Source organism: Crinia signifera, chromosome 12, assembly GCF_055691185.1.
Source record: "Crinia signifera chromosome 12, ASM5569118v1, whole genome shotgun sequence".
Classification (NCBI taxonomy): domain Eukaryota; kingdom Metazoa; phylum Chordata; class Amphibia; order Anura; family Myobatrachidae; genus Crinia; species Crinia signifera.
The window spans coordinates 5987959-6006508 of record NC_139228.1 but is presented as its reverse complement, the minus strand read 5'-3'; positions in this window follow the sequence as shown (position 1 = coordinate 6006508).

The following is an 18550-nucleotide window of genomic DNA, read 5'->3' as shown; positions in this document are numbered from 1 at the left end:
AGGATATCAAGTACAAAACAAAGTGTTCAAATGTGCTCATAAATAAATCTTATATCCATGGAGGTATTACTATTCACTCCAGCTTTATATATATATATATATATATATATATATATATATATATATATATATATATATATATATGTGTGTGTATATATATGTATATATATATATGTATATATATATATATATATAGTACGACATGACACCAATCCCTGCGTCAGGCGGGGCCTGATCCACAGAGCATACGCTCTAAGCGTTACTATGGAGTCACAGCACCGTCACCCCACCTAGCTGGATGTCCCTAGGGTATGACACACATTGTATGTTCCTCCTCTCCAGCCCCCACCAGGAACGTACAGGGAAAGATTACAGGAACAACCTGTTCTGCAGCATCCCACCCCCCCCCCACCCCTTTACCAGCGCCTGTCCTGCCCCCTCCGTCACCTCATCTCACCCACCAGCAGGTAGTTATGCCAGCTCTCTGCCACATATACAAAACACACTGTGCCCAAGCAACACAGTACCAACCTGTCCTAATATACCTCTGCCGACACATGACACCTGTATATATCGACATACCAGCCGTAATATATATACACACACACAGGTGCTACACACTAGTACCTGTCATCTATATACCACCTACTACCGGTATATACTCATCACACTGATACCAACTACCTCTAATATACATACTGACTACAGGTACCGCCGACAAGGTCATCACCATATATACACTCATCGCGGTGACACGTGTATGCACTGATCACACTGACGCCACCCTGCCACCTGCACGCACTGATCACACTGACGCCACCCTGCCACCTGTATGCACTGATCACACTGACGCCACCCTGCCACCTGCAGGCACTGATCACACTGATGCCACCCTGCCACCTGCACGCACTGATCACACTGACGCCATCCTGCCACCTGCTTGCACTGCTCACACTGACGCCATCCTGCCACCTGCACGCACTGATCACACTGACGCCACCCTGCTACCTGCTTGCACTGCTCAAACTGACGCCATCCTGCCACGTGCACGCACTGATCACACTAACGCCATCCTGCCACCTGCACGCACTGATCACACTGACGCCACCCTGCCACCTGCACACACTCATCACACTGACGCCATCCTGCCACCTGCATGCACTGATCACACTGACACCACCCTGCCACCTGCGCGCACTGATCACACTGACACCACCCTGCCACTTACATGCACTGACCACACTGATGCCACCCTGCCACCTACATGTACTGATCACACTGACGCCACCCTGCCACCTGCACACACTGATCACACTGACGCCATCCTGCCACCTGCAGACACTGATCGCACTGACGCCACCCTGCCACCTGTACGCACTGATCACACTGACGCCACCCTGCCACCTGCACGCACTGATCACACTGACGCCATCCTGTCACCTGCATGCACTAATCACACTGACGCCACCCTGCCACCTGCACGAACTGATCACACTGACGCCTTCCTGCCACCTGCAGACACTGATCGCACTGACGCCACCCTGCCACCTGCACGCACTGATCACACTGACGCCATCCTGCCCCCTGCGCACACTGATCACACTGACGCCATCCTGCCACCTGCAGACACTGATCGCACTGACGCCACCCTGCCACCTGCACGAACTGATCACACTGACGCCACCCTGCCACCTGCAGGCACTGATCACACTGACGCCACCCTGCCACCTGCACACACTGATCACCCTGACACCATCCTGCCACCTGCATGTACTGATCACACTGCCGCCACCCTGCCACCTTGTACGCACTCATCACACTGACGCCACCCTGCCACCTGCACGCACTGATCACACTGACGCCACCCTGCCCCCTGCGCACACTGATCACACTGACGCCACCCTGCCACTTACACGCACTGACCACACTGACGCCACCCTGCCACCTACATGTACTGATCACACTGACGCCACCCTGCCACCTGCACGCACTGATCACACTGACGCCATCCTGCCACCTGCAGACACTGATCGCACTGACGCCACCCTGCCACCTGCACGCACTGATCACACTGACGCCACCCTGCCCCCTGCGCACACTGATCACACTGATGCCACCCTGCCACTTACACGCACTGACCACACTGACGCCACCCTGCCACCTACATGTACTGATCACACTGACGCCACCCTGCCACCTGCACGCACTGATGCCATCCTGCCACCTGCAGACACTGATCGCACTGACGCCACCCTGCCACCTGTACGCACTGATCACACTGATGCCACCCTGCCACCTGCACGCACTGATCACACTGACGCCACCCTGCCACCTGCACGCACTGATCACACTGACGCCATCCTGCCACATGCATGCACTGATCACAATGACGCCACCCTGCCACCTGCACGCACTGATCACACTGACGCCACCCTGCCACCTGTACGCACTGATCAAACTGGCGCCACCCTGCCACCTGTATACACTGATCACACTGACGCCATCCTGCCACCTGCACGCACTGATCACACTGACACCACCCTGCCACCTGCATGCACTGATCACACTGACGCCACCCTGCCACCTGCAAACACTGATCACACTGATGCCACCCTGCCACCTGTATGCACTGATCAAACTGATGCCACCCTGCCACCTGTACGCACTGACCACACTGACGCCACCCTGCTACCTGCACGCACTGATCACACTGACGCCACCCTGCTACCTGCAGGCACTGATCACACTGACGCCACCCTGCCACCTGCACGCACTGATCACACTGACGCCACCCTGCCACCTGCTTACACTGACCACACTGACGCCACCCTGCCACTTACATGTACTGATCACACTGACGCTACCCTACCACCTGCACGCACTGATCACACTGACACCATCCTGCCACCTGCACGCACTGATCACACTGACGCCACCCTGCCACCTGCTTGCACTGCTCACACTGACGCCATCCTGCCACCTGCATGTACTGATCACACTGACGCCACCCTGCCACCTGTACGCACTCATCACACTGACGCCACCCTGCCACCTGCACGCACTGATCACACTGACGCCACCCTGCCCCCTGCGCACACTGATCACACTGACGCCACCCTGCCACTTACACGCACTGACCACACTGACGCCACCCTGCCACCTACATGTACTGATCACACTGACGCCACCCTGCCACCTGCACGCACTGATCACACTGACGCCATCCTGCCACCTGCAGACACTGATCGCACTGACGCCACCCTGCCACCTGCACGCACTGATCACACTGACGCCATCCTGCCACCTGCAGACACTGATCGCACTGACGCCACTCTACCACCTGTACGCACTGATCACACTGACGCCACCCTGCCACCTGCACGCACTGATCACACTGACGCCACCCTGCCACCTGCACGCACTGATCACACTGACGCCATCCTGCCACATGCATGCACTGATCACAATGACGCCACCCTGCCACCTGCACGCACTGATCACACTGACGCCACCCTGCCACCTGTACGCACTGATCAAACTGGCGCCACCCTGCCACCTGTACGCACTGATCAAACTGGCGCCACCCTGCCACCTGTATGCACTGATCACACTGACGCCATCCTGCCACCTGCACGCACTGATCACACTGACACCACCCTGCCACCTGCACGCACTGATCACACTGACGCCACCCTGCCACCTGCAAACACTGATCACACTGATGCCACCCTGCCACCTGTATGCACTGATCACACTGACGCCACCCTGCCACCTGTACGCACTGACCACACTGACGCCACCCTGCCACCTGTACGCACTGACCACACTGACGCCACCCTGCTACCTGCAGGCACTGATCACACTGACGCCACCCTGCTACCTGCAGGCACTGATCACACTGACGCCACCCTGCCACCTGCACGCACTGATCACACTGACACCATCCTGCCACCTGCACGCACTGATCACACTGATGCCACCCTACCACCTGCTTACACTGACCACACTGACGCCACCCTGCCACCTACATGTACTGATCACACTGACGCTACCCTACCACCTGCACGCACTGATCACACTGACGCCATCCTGCCACCTGCACGCACTGATCACACTGACGCCACCCTGCCACCTGCTTGCACTGCTCACACTGACGCCATCCTGCCACCTGCACGCACTGATCACACTAACGCCATCCTGCCACCTGCACGCACTGATCACACTGACGCCACCCTGCCACCTGTACGCACTGATCACACTGACGCCACCCTGCCACCTGCACGCACTGATCACACTGACGCCATCCTGCCACCTGCACGCACTGATCACAATGACGCCACCCTGCCACCTTCATCGATATGATCACACTGACGCCACCCTGCCACCTGTACGCACTGATCAAACTGACGCCACCCTGCCACCTGTATGCACTGATCACACTGACGCCATCCTGCCACCTGCACACACTGATCACACTGACACCACCCAGCCACCTGCACGCACTGATCACATTGACACCATCCTGCCACCTGCATGTACTGATCACACTGACGCCACCCTGCCACCTGCAGGCACTGATCACACTGACGCCACCCTGCCACCTACACGCACTGATCACACTGACGCCACCCTGCCACCTGCACACACTGATCACACTGACTCCACCCTGCCACCTGCAAGCACTGACCATACTGACGCCACCCTGCCACCTGCACACACTGATCACACTGACGCCACCCTGCCACCTGCACGCACTGACCACACTGACGCCACCCTGCCACCTGCTTACACTGACCACACTGACGCCACCCTGCCACCTACATGTACTGATCACACTGACGCTACCCTACCACCTGCACGCACTGATCACACTGACGCCATCCTGCCACCTGCACACACTGATCACACTGACGCCACCCTGCCACCTGCTTGCACTGCTCACACTGACGCCATCCTGCCACCTGCACGCACTGATCACACTAACGCCATCCTGCCACCTGCACGCACTGATCACACTGACGCCACCCTGCCACCTGTACGCACTGATCACACTGACGCCACCCTGCCACCTGCACGCACTGATCACACTGACGCCATCCTGCCACCTGCACGCACTGATCACAATGACGCCACCCTGCCACCTTCATCGATATGATCACACTGACGCCACCCTGCCACCTGTACGCACTGATCAAACTGACGCCACCCTGCCACCTGTATGCACTGATCACACTGACGCCATCCTGCCACCTGCACACACTGATCACACTGACACCACCCAGCCACCTGCACGCACTGATCACATTGACACCATCCTGCCACCTGCATGTACTGATCACACTGACGCCACCCTGCCACCTGCAGGCACTGATCACACTGACGCCACCCTGCCACCTACACGCACTGATCACACTGACGCCACCCTGCCACCTGCACACACTGATCACACTGACTCCACCCTGCCACCTGCAAGCACTGACCACACTGACGCCACCCTGCCACCTGCACACACTGATCACACTGACGCCACCCTGCCACATGCAAGCACTGACCACACTGACGCCACCCTGCCACCTGTACGCACTGATCACACTGACGCCACCTGTACGCACTGACCACACTGATGCCACCCTGCCACCTGTATGCACTGATCACACTGATGCCACCCTGCCACCTGTATGCACTGATCACACTGAAGCCACCCTGCCACCTGCACGCACTGATCACACTGACGCCACCCTGCCACCTGCACGCACTGATCACACTGACGCCACCCTGCCACCTGCAAGCACTGACCACACTGACGCCACCCTGCCATCTGCAAGCACTGACCACACTGACGCCACCCTGCCACCTGCACACACTGATCACACTGACGCCACCCTGCCACCTGCAAGCACTGACCAGATCAATAGATCAAACTGACGCCACCCTGCCACCTGCACGCACTGATCACACTGACGCCACCCTGCCACCTGCACGCACTGATCACACTGACGCCACCCTGCCACCTGCACGCACTGATCACACTGACGCCACCCTGCCACCTGTACGCACTGATCAAACTGACGCCACCCTGCCACCTGTACGCACTGACCACACTGATGCCACCCTGCCACCTGTATGCACTGATCACACTGATGCCACCCTGCCACCTGTATGCACTGATCACACTGACGCCACCCTGCACCCCACACACTGATCACACTGACGCCACCCTGCCACCTGCAAGCTCTGACCACACTGACGCCACCCTGCCACCTGTATGCACTGATCAGACTGACGCCACCCTGCCAGCTGTACGCACTGACCACACTGACGCCACCCTGCCACCTGCACGCACTGATCACACTGACACCATCCTCCCACCTGCATGCACTGATTACACTGACGCCACCCTGCCTGTATGCACTGATCACACTGACGCCACCCTGCCTGTATGCAATGATCACACTGACGCCACCCTGCCACCTACACGCACTGATCACACTGACGCCACCCTGCCACCTACATGTACTGATCACACTGATGCCACCCTGCCACCTGCACGCAGTGATCACACTGATGCCCTCCTGCCACCTGAGTGCACTCATCACATTAATGCTACCCTGTCTGAACGGATGTCTCGTAGAGATCAGGGTACTGTAAGTAAAGTACTTTTTGCCCTTTGCATGACAGTGATTTGGTGTTATCTCCCACCTTTCCCGGTAGCAGTGACTGGAGATCATATATAGACACAGCAGGTACTTCTCCCCCGGCACAGGGACCCTAACCACAGTGCCATGCTCAACAGGAACATCACAGGCACTCCACTTCCCTGAGAGAACCCAGATGAGTGCAACACGCAGACCACCAAACAGGGGCTCAACCAACCTCCGTCACTGCGACTTCCGCCACAGATGGGACTAAATATAGCTATACCTGTGTGATGTTAGGAGCAGAGACCGCAAGACCCCACATTACAGGGGAGACAGAAGCTGAGATTGAGTGGGAGACAGAGGAAATAGATAGAGGGGAGGAAGGTAGGCCAGGGAGAGACTAGTGCACCATGGGGGGGGAATAGTGTGCAGGGGCAGACAATAGTGCACAGGTGAGAGAAAGACTAGTGCACCAGGGGCAGAGAATAGTGCACAGGGGGGGGGGGGGGGGGGGCAGAATAGTACACAGAAGGGAAAGAATAGTGTACAGTAGGGAGAGAATAGTGCACCAGGGGGAGAGAATAATGTACTGGTGGGAAAGAATAGTGTACTGAGGAGAGAGAATAGTGTACATGGAGAGAGAATAGTGCACCAGGGGGAGAGAATAATGTACTGGTGGGAAATAATAGTGTACCGAGGAGAGAGAATAGTGTACAGGGAGAGAGAAAAGTGTACAGGAGGGAGAGAATAGTGTACAGGAGTGAGAGAGTAGTGCACCAGGGGGAGAGAATAGTGTACAGTAGGGAGAGAATAGTGCACCAGGGGGAGAGAACAGTGTATAGGAGGGAGAGAACAGTGTACAGGAGGGAGAGAATAGTGTACAGTAGGGAGAGAACAGTGTACAGGGGGAGAGAGTAGTGTACAGGAGGGAGAGAATAGTGTACAGTAGGGAGAGAATAGTTTACAGTTTTGAGAGAATAGTGCACCAGTGGGAGAGAATAGTGTACTGGGGGAGAGAATAGTGTACTGAGGAGAGAGAATAGTGTACAGGGAGAGAGAAAAGTGTACAGTAGGGAGAGAATAGTGCACCAGGGGGAGAGAACAGTGTACAGGGGGAGAGAGTAGTGTACAGGAGGGAGAGAATAGTGTACAGTAGGGAGAGAATAGTGTACAGTAGGGAGAGAATACTTTACAGTAGGGAGAGAATAGTGCACCAGTGGGAGAGAATAGTGCACAGGGGGGGGGGGCAGAGAGTAGTGCAATGGGGGAGAGAATAGTGCACAGGGGAGAGAGAGAATAGTACACAGGGGCAGAGAATAGTGCACCGGGGGAGGGGGGAGAATAGTGTACAAGGGCAGGTAATAGTGCACTGGGGGGGGAAGAATAGTGCACAGGGGAGAGAGAGAAAAGTGCAGCAGGGGTGGGGGGAGACCAGTGTACAGGGGGTCAGAATAGTGTACAGGGGAGATAATAGTTTACAGGTGGAGAGAGAATAGTGCACCAGGGCGGAGAGAATAGTGTGTACAGGAGATAGAGAATAGTGTACAGTAGAGATAGAATAGTGTACAGTAGGGCAGAGGCGGAACTACCATTGGTGCAGCAGGTGCATTGCACCAGGGCCCCTGAGGACTAAGGGGCCCGCTGCTGCCGCCCACTGCTGTGTGGTATATTGTGAACTTCGGTTGGAGTTGAAGAGGAGGGCCCAAAAATGTAGTTTTGCACCTGGGCCAACCACTCATAAGTTCCGACACTGCAGTAGGGAGAGAATAGTGCACCAGGGGGAGAGACTAGTGTACAGGGGGGAAAGAATAGTGTACAGTAGGGAGAGAATAGGGCACCAGGGGAAGAGAATAGTGTACAGGGGGGGAAAGAATATTGTACTGAGAGAGAAAAGTGTACAGGAGGGAGAGAATAGTGTACAGTAGGGAGAGAATAGTACACAGGAGTGAGAGAGAATACTTTACAGTAGGGAGAGAAAACGGGAAAAGTGACAAATGTGAGAGTGAAAAGAAATAAAGAAATTTGATTGAAAAAGCAAATCTTTATTGTACATAAAGAAAGCAAAAAAAAAAAACAACGATAACATTTAAACATATATACCGTGTCACAGCACAGCCAAAACACAGTACACATGCAAACAGAATATTACATATTACAACATACAGCATAAACTCACACTATAGGATATACTATGTACTATGCATTTTAACGTTAACATTACACAACAGTATACAAGACTATGGGTGTGGGGGGTAGGGGGTGATGGAGGGGAATCACATACCCAAAGCTTTATTAACCAGACAGACACATATAAGGGGAGGGCAATAAATAGAAAGACATCAACAAAACAACAGACATTGTGAAGTGAGGGGGAAGGAGCAGCGGTCCCAATGTCTTATAAAGCAGTCCAAACAAGGGGAAAGGACCAGAAGAAGGGGGGTTTAGGGGCCCATTTATCAAACCATATTTGCGGCTAAATCCCCGAAAACACACGTTTTCAGGGTTTAGCCGCAAATATTAAGTAGCACCTATATGTATCATAGGGGGACCGCAGCAGGAATCTCCGATCCCTGCTGCGATCCCCACTGCAGCGCCGCCGGCCGCATCCCCCATAGTTTTATATGGGGGATGCGAAGCTGCTCGATGTATCAACATCGGGCAGCCCGGCATCGCACCCCTGGGTTATCGCCATACTGATATGGCGATAGCCCATTGTAGCCTATGGCTACAGTTCACACTGTGCGGTAAGAGGGGTCGGCGGGAGTCAGCGCGTAACCGCGCATCTGCAGACCCCCCGGCTTCTGGGTTAGGGCTTCGCAGGGACGGGCTCCTTTCGGAGCCCTGTCCCTGTGCCCTTTATATTGATACATTCCCCCGATGTGATCGCATTTTACAATCCTATTGTAAAAGCAATCATGATAAATGTGCCCCTTAGTCCTCTTCTTCCTCAGGGCTATCCCGAATGGAATAGTTTCTGAGCAGGCTGTGAACCAGCCTGCGGCAGTCCTGAACGGACATTCTCTCCCTCTGCAATATGAGATGATTTCTGGCAAACCACAAAGCGTCCTTAACACCAGAAACCCCCCCAGGAGTCTAAGGGCCCGAGGCTGAAAGCTGAGGGTCCCCTCTTTCCATGGGTATAAGAATTTTTAAAATCGGCTCTTGGGAACCGGAGATATCTGACTTCAAAACAGTGGTCCCCATCCAAGCCTGTTAATTGCTCTTCCCAGTCAGATATTTCAGGTTCTGTCTGACGTAGAGTTTTTCTGAGGATATATTCCAAAAGCTGGGACTCTCCCCCTTTGAGGGACACTAGCAGCTTGTCTCTTCTGTTCCCAGAACCAGAGATATCAGCCTTCCAGCAGCTGGTTACTGCTCCAGATCCACACACCTGGTATGTAGTTTTATATACTCATTTGCAGATTGCTCTGCCTCCTGAACTCTCATCCCCTAGTTCCCAGTACCATTTGGTAGGTGGGATTCTCTAGATTTTTAATTCCATTAAAATCTAAGAAATCTGTTTCTGCAAACTGGAGATATCTGCAGTCAAGCAAGCTGTCCTCCCACCAGAAAATTATGAATAATAAGCCCACTCCACTATACACCCCTCCTCTGCGTATTAAACATCCTCTACCACCCTGGAAGTTATGTATCAGGGCCCCTTCATTCAGTCCAATGCCCCCTTCTCCCACCATCTGTGCAGTAAAGGGGTAATTAGTGGAAATTACTGATCCAGGCCCTACATGCTGAGTGGTTGATATAATACCCCCTACCACCCGGGGGACATCAAAGCTTCCCCCACCCCTACCGCTGGAGGATCGGTAGGGGCCCCAATATATTGCTATGCCCAGGGGTCTACACTGCGGTTATGTATGTATGTATGTATGTATATATATATATATATATATATATATATGTGTGTGTGTGTGTGTGTGTGTGTGTGTGTGTGTGTGTGTGTGTGTGTGTGTATTATTATTATTATTACTATTATTTATATACATTTGGTCTATCTATAATACTTTAACTGACCCGACATATACTGGGTCACCTAAGTGTCCATCTCCGTGCTTTGCTCCGCCCCTCTGGAAATCCCCTTCTGAAAATCCTGCGTTTGCCACTGAACACAGTTTATAAGGTGCCAGGCTTTCTGGGTCGCCCCATATGTGTGGGTGCCTGGGAATAGTCCATACAGTAATTAAAGGTACGAAAGACAGTTCCTGGGCACTCAGTCTCAAGGGCATCCAACAACAACTGTGCGTAGTCGCAGTCCCAGAAGATGTGCATGGAGGTTTCTTCATGCACAAAGCACCAGGGACAATGTCTATACCTACACAAGTTTCGGGAGTGCATGGATGACAGGTGAGGCAAGCCCCCTGGATGTCCTTGTGTCTATTTGTGAGCCTTTTGGAGGCCACATACTCCCAGACAAACTGACAGTTGCTGAAGGGAACCCAGAAATCGGTTCCATTACGTCTTTGGCTCTGATGAGCTTGTGGACAGTTTTTGGCTTTCACAAGTCGGGTTTCAATCCCTACAGTTGGTGTTCCTTCACAAACTTGGACATGTCCATGTAGAACCATGGAGTAGTCCAGTTGTATGGGATGGAGCTGTCCCACTTGTCCCATTTAAGGGTCCTCCACAAGGGTAGGAGGAAGAAGCGGGACATGGAGTTCCCCGCAGAGCCGGCACAATTGTCTATCAAAGTTCTGTGGATACAGTTACATGCAAAGAAGGCTCTCATCATAGTTGGAATGTCTGGAATGCCTGTGCCGCCTTTGAGGGGATCTTTGTACATAACAATCCGCTTCACTCTGTCCATTTTGTAGCCCCATGAACTGGTAAACGGCCTTTGTGATGGCCTTGCAGATCATGGCCAGAGGTGGCCAGGCCTGGGCAGTGTACTGGAGAATGCGAAGAATCTCATTCCGCAGTACAAGGATTTTCCCTTCGATGGTAAGGTCTCTGAGACTCCACAGTCCAAGTTTTTGTCTCATTTTTGCAAGTCTTTCATCCCAGCACTTCAGGGCTGCTCCATCTCCTCCGAACCAGACACCAAGGATCTTGATGAGATCTGGCTTGATGGTAAATGGGAAAGGAGCGGAGGACGACAGGTGCCACTTTCCGAAGAGCATAGCCTCTGACTTCCCAAGGTTGACCTTTGCTCCTGAAGCCCGGCCGAAGTCTTTGCAGGTCTGGACGAGGGCCGTCACCGATCTCTGGTCTGTGCAGAACACAGTGATCCATGTACAGCAAACACTTGGCCTCTGGGGGGGTCTAGACCCGGTGCGGTGATCCCTCTGATCTCTGGAGTTTGTCTGATGGATACAGCGAAGAGCTCTATAACACAAACAAAAAGAAGAGGTGAGAAAGGGCAGCCTTGTCTGACCCCGGACAAGAACGTAAAGGGGTCAGTCTTCCAGCCAACACCGAGCTGTAAATTTCAAGGTACATCAGGTACATCAGGTTAACATCAGGTTAACATAAGAACAGAATAGACCAAATGTACGCAGTACCTTGCCCATCAGCTCATGGGGGACACGGTCAAAGGCCTTTTCCTGATCCATACTGATCAGGGCCGTGCGCACATTACGATCTTTAACGTAATGGACCGTGTCTCTGAGGAGGGCAAGGCTGTCTGCGATTCTGTGGCCCGGTATGCCGCAGGTTTGATCTGCCCTATGACAGCCTTCAGCCGGTTGGCCAGTACCTTTGCCAGAATCTTGTAGTCCACGTTCAGGAGAGAGATGGGATGCCAATTTTTCAGGTCACATCTCTCCCCCTTATGCTTATACAAGATTGTGATCATTCCTTCTCTTAGGAGGCATTTTGCCCTCCACCAACCATCTCCTCGTACAGCTCGAGCAAGTCCGGGCCAATGAGATCCCACAGCTCAACATAAATGTCACGACCACCATGTCTGCCACCCATGCCTCCCACACTGAGGTGCCATGATGCTGTGAACTCTGCCTGGGCCTTGCTGGACACGCTGCCTGGAGTGTACTGCACACACTTCCTGGTTCTGAAACCTGTCGCTTTCCCTGGGGGTGGCCATCTTGTTGGTTTCTCCAACCAGGCTGCACTACCAATTACCTTCAGCCAATTACAGTGCAGCTCTCCTTTTAAATACTGACCAGCTGGGCCAAACAGTCATTCAGTACAATGATGTCCTTTCCCTAGGCTTCTGAGTCCCACTCCTGCTGAAAGCGCTGCTGCCTGTCAGCTATCTCCAGACTGAATCCACTCCTGCTCGCCTGCTGTGAAGACCATCCACCTGCAGAACCCTGCTGCCGCCTCTACGGTCCAGACAAGGCTAGCCCCCCAAAGGGGATCACCCTTTCCTCACCTGACGGTTACTTCCACTGCAACTCTCCCTGGTCACAGCTACTCAGGCCTACTGCAATACTTCCCGGATTCATCCTATCAACCATACAATCTTCCAACCTTCCAATCACCCAATCATCCAACCGTCCAATCGTCCAATCACACAATCATCCAATAGTCCAATCATCCAATCGTTCAATCATTCAATCATCCAATCTTTCACTCAATCTTCAATTCAATCATCTCTTCAAGTAAATCCTTCAAATCAACTATTCAAGTTTACATTTATTCTTCAAATCTACACTTCATCTTCAGTTTTCAACCTCGTTATCCATCCACTACGAACTTTACAATAAGTTTTATATATCATTGACTCTGGTTATTTCATATCTTCAGTATTACCTTTGTGCCACAGTTTATCTTCTGTATCGCAGTATCTTTAATAAAACTGGTTTTCTTTTATCCAATTGCATCCCTCCCTTCTGTCGTCTATGCAAAAACCTTTCATCAAGGCACCTAGCCTCCGTTACACTCCAGCTGGTGCTACTGCTAGCATGACAATAAAGCTCTGCTGGGAGACCATCACTGCCCGGGTCCTGCCTTGCCTAAAGGATTTAGCGGCAGAGAGCACGTCCTCCAACGCCAAGGGAGCGTCCATGGCTGATTTACCTGCAGGATCAATAGAGTTAGTGATACCTGACAGGAACTTATCCGCCTCATCTGTGTCTGTAGTCTTAGGGGAGTAGAGGTCATAGTAGTCGCGAACGACCTTCATCACACCCTCCTTCCCCTGTCTATGCCATTCTCATCACGCAGCTCAGTCAGGGGCGTATGGCCAGAGTGGAGTTTCCTGTAAAAGAAAGAAGAACACTTCTCACCCTTCTCCATATTCTCCACCTTGGAACGGAAGACGGTGCGTCTGGACTCCTCCTCAAAGTGCCTTCTCAGGCTCTTTTTGGTCTTGTCCAGGTCATCTCTCATGTCCCAGCCGCACCGTTGGAGGTCCACCAGGGACTAGAGCTCATGCTGAAGTTTCCTGAGGTTCCTCTTACGGTCGCATGCCTGGATATGCCCTTTGACCTGAAAGAAACTGCGGATGTTACATTTGGCATATTCCCACCAGTCAGACACACAGTCAAAAAAACATTTGTCATTCTTCCATGTGATGTAGGCATCCTTAAGCTCAGCCAGTACTTCCTCTCTTTCCATTAGGACACAGTTCAACTTCCAGGAGCCTGGGCCAGATGGAAAACCATGGAAGAGAATGGCCTTGTGGTCAGAGAAGAAGCAGGGAACCATAGAATACCTTACCTGCTACACTGCCTGGGAGATGAATACAAAGTCAATGTGGGAACGCACAGAGCCATTGGGGCGGCTCCACGTGAAATTCACAGAGCCAGCCCCCATGGAGCCCACAGCGTCCCTCAGTGAGGCTTCGGCCACCATTTCCCTGAGCAGGTTGGATGTGATGTCCAGCTTTGCAGAGTTGCAGGTGCTTCGACCATCCACTTCAATTGGGCAGTTGACGTCCCCGGCCATCACTACAGCCCTGGTGGTGGCGAGCTGGGTCCGCAGGGTCTGGAATAGTTCCAAACGCTAATTCTTAATAGGTGAAGCGTACACGCAGATTAGCTTGATAGGATCAGCTGCCCAGGAGCCATCTACGACAAGTAATCTGCCGCAGACAAGCTCCTGAACAGAATCTAATGTGAAGAGGCTACCCCTAATCAGAATGGCTACCCCTGCAGACTTACACTCACCTCCACTGGATCAGTAGGACGGGCCATGGGACCACTGCCAGGCCAGGTGCTTGTAGGACCTGGAGAAAGGGAGAGAGCATTCCTGCAACATGTACACATCACATTTCTGAATGTCAAGAAAGGCAAAAATAGATTGCCGTCTGCACTTATCCTTAATACTCCTCACATTAATGGTAAAAAGCTACCAATTGTTAGGAGAGCCATTTGTTAGGAGAACAAGGCAGGGTTAGGTCATTGTACGTTTACATTACCACTCCCATCGGGAGGAGCTTCCTCAGGGTCTGCAGCCGGATCTCCCTGTTGGGGTGTCTGGATGCAGTCAAGCAGTTCATCGAACTGACACAGGCGGTTGAGCTCAGGTACTCCGCTCTTCTCCAAGACCTCTACATAGGCCTCCATCTCCTCCTCGAGGGTGAGGGAGCCCTGGATTGTCTCGACCGATTCCACTGCTGCTTTCTTAGAAGATTCTGGGTCGGCAGCTGAGCTGTCCAACTCCTTCCTCTTCCTTCTCGGCTGTACATTTCCTGCAGGGGCAAGAGGTGGAAACTCTTCCTCGGAGAGGGACAGGGAGAGGGACAGAGGGGTTGGTGGGAGGAAGGGTGGGTTGGATCACAGGTCAGGAGGGTGAGGGAGGGGGTGGTGGTGTGAACAGCAGGGGTGGGGGTTGCTGTCACAGAGAGAGGGAGGGGAGGAGGGTTAGGAATGGTGTTGCCTTGCTTTTGCTGGATCTGCTTCCTTGGTACAGGCATGGGTGGCACCTTGGGAGGGGCAACCACACCCAATACTGCTGCGGCGCAGGATATCAAAAAGGAAAGATATTTCACCACAGGCGCTGCAAACCTTAAAGCTGCATATGATCCTTCAAAAGTGGTCACCGGACCACCAAACATACACTACAACAACAAGAGAAATCTCACGTGCGCTTATAGGTATAGTCCTGTATATTTATACGTAGATGATTCACAAGGTTCAGATCCGTCTCAGGTATTTCGTAAACATGTGAAAAAAACAACAGGAAAAACGATATTGTAACTCCAGAAAACAGTCTATATCCCCTTTAGGTGAAAACAGGGTTTAATGGAAAAGGTGTCCCCGGACAGCTTCCAAACGATCCCAGGGTGGATTAGGTGGGTCACCTCACACGTGCATATATATGTGAATGCTCACATGTATGCTTACATATAACAGATGCTGTGTAATCGCATAAAGGTATCTTTTTCTTTATAAAACTTCAGATGGCCAAGATAAAATCACACTGCTTTATTCTTCACCGCGTAGTCTATGACCCTAGAAAAGGGTCATAGACTACGCGGTGAAGAATAAAGCAGTGTGATTTTATCTTGGCCATCTGAAGTTTTATAAAGAAAAAGATACCTTTATGCGATTACACAGCATCTGTTATATGTAAGCATACATGTGAGCATTCACATATATATGCACGTGTGAGGTGACCCACCTAATCCACCCTGGGATCGTTTGGAAGCTGTCCGGGGACACCTTTTCCATTAAACCCTGTTTTCACCTAAAGGGGATATAGACTGTTTTCTGGAGTTACAATATCGTTTTTCCTGTTGTTTTTTTCACATGTTTACGAAATACCTGAGACGGATCTGAACCTTGTGAATCATCTACGTATAAATATACAGGACTATACCTATAAGCGCACGTGAGATTTCTCTTGTTGTTGTGGCGCAGGATATCACCCTGTCGGGACAGTCCTGGTAGACGTGATCCACTTTGCCGCACAGGTGGCAGGTCATCCTCATGGGGCAATCCTTTGTCTCATGGCCAGCCATGTGACAATGCTTGCAGGCCGGGACCTTGCAGTCCTTCGCCATGTGATCCTTTCCGCTGCACTTCCTGCAGTTGCGCAGGCAGAGAAGCTGACCTGCATATATCACCCACAAGGAGGATGAGGTAATCATGGTGCATCATGGGACATGTGGGCGGGTTATGGAGAACAGGCACACTGCAGCATACCTCCCAACAGTCCCGATTTTATCGGGACAGTCCCGATTTTATCGGGACAGTCCCGATTGTCAGGGCCTGTCCCGCTGTCCCACCCACGGGCGGCAGTGTCCCGCGGTGTGGGGGGGCTGTTGGGAGTCCCCCCGTCAGATGCTAAGCAGCGGGGAATAAACGCTGTGCGCATGCGCACAGCGTCTATTCCCGCAGCCAGGGGGCTGGGGGCATGGCTAGAGGCTCACAGAGCCTCTGGGTCATGCCCCCATAGCGGCAAAATGGGGGCGTGGCCTCGCGGGGGAGCCGCGAGTATAGGCCATGCCCCAAAATAGGCCACGCCCCCCGAAAATTTCTGCTGACCGGCCAAAGTTGGGAGGTATGCTGCAGGGTGTCAGCAGTTACCCCACACTGACCTGCATATATCACCCACAAGGAGGATGAGGTAATCATGGTGCATCATGGGACATGTGGGCGGGTTATGGAGAACAGGGCACATACTGCAGGGTGTCAGCAGTTACCCCAGACTGACCTGCATATATCACCCACAAGGAGGATGAGGTAATCATGGTGCATCATGGGACATGTGGGCGGGTTATGGAGAACGGGCACACTGCAGGGTGTCAGCCGTTATCAATAATACGCTGCCTACACACTATGTAATAAAACAAGCCGATCCCCCGATTATTGCCAGATCGGTCCAATAACGGTATGATATAACCTCACAGCTGGCATAGGTGCCTCACACCTCATGTCTCTGGGTGTTGCCACCTCCCCTCACTGAACAGACATATGGCTAGGAGGGTGTGATATATAGTTCCAAGACAATTGGCTCCTGTGGCTCCGCTGCCTTTGCGATCACTGTACTGTACCATTCCCAGTCACAGGACATGCAGATGTTACGTATGAAAAAAGGGGCAAAACGTAGAAAAAATGGGTAACACATTCAGGCCATTCCCAAACAGTGAAATATACACCCAGTCAGAGAGCAGACACCTTGGTCAGTGGCCAAGTGAGGGCTCAGGTGCTTTGGCCAAACAGAGACACTACGATAATCAGTGAGTGATAGGGGAGGTAGTGGGAGTGGGTGAGAGGATGTAAACGAGAGGCAGAGTGATAGTGAGACAGGTGGTAACAAGGAGAGACAGGAGGCAATGACATAAAAAGAGTGGGGCAAGCAGGGCACATACCTAGGTGCCGTTACAAGCCTACCACAAGGGGGCACCCCAGCTAGGGCCATGAACTATGGATAGCCATGCCTTCCCTTACCTAGTTTGGCAGCAGGCGGGGTGCATTCACCCCCTGGTGGATGGCCGCCTTTAAGCTGTTTTGCGTGACTACCACCGTTACCTCTATTTACGTCTCTAGAAGTGGTGGACAAAGAGAGGCAGGTAGTGACAGGGAGAGACAATGAGAGATGCTGCGGGTGAATGAGAGAGGCAGGTAGTGACAGGGAGAGACAATAAGAGATGCAGAGGGTGACTGGGAGAGGCAGGTAGTGACAGTGAGAGATGCAGCGGGTGAATGTGAGAGGCAGATAGTGACAGGGAGAGATGCAGTGGGTAAATGAGAAGGGCAGATAGTGACAGGGAAAGAGGCAGTGGGTGATAGGGAGAGGCAGATAATGACAGGGAGAGAAAAAGAGAGATGCTGGCAGATAGTGACAGGTAGAGATAGTGAGAGAGGAAGTGGGTGAATGTTAGGGGCAGATAGTGACAGGGAGATATGCAGTGGGTGAATGGGAGAGGCAGATAATTGCAAGGAGAGAAAGGGAGAGATGCAGTGGGTGAATAGGAGAGGCAGATAGTGACAGGAAGAGACAGTGAGAGATGCAGCAGGTGAATGGTAGAGACAGGTAATGACAGGGAGAGA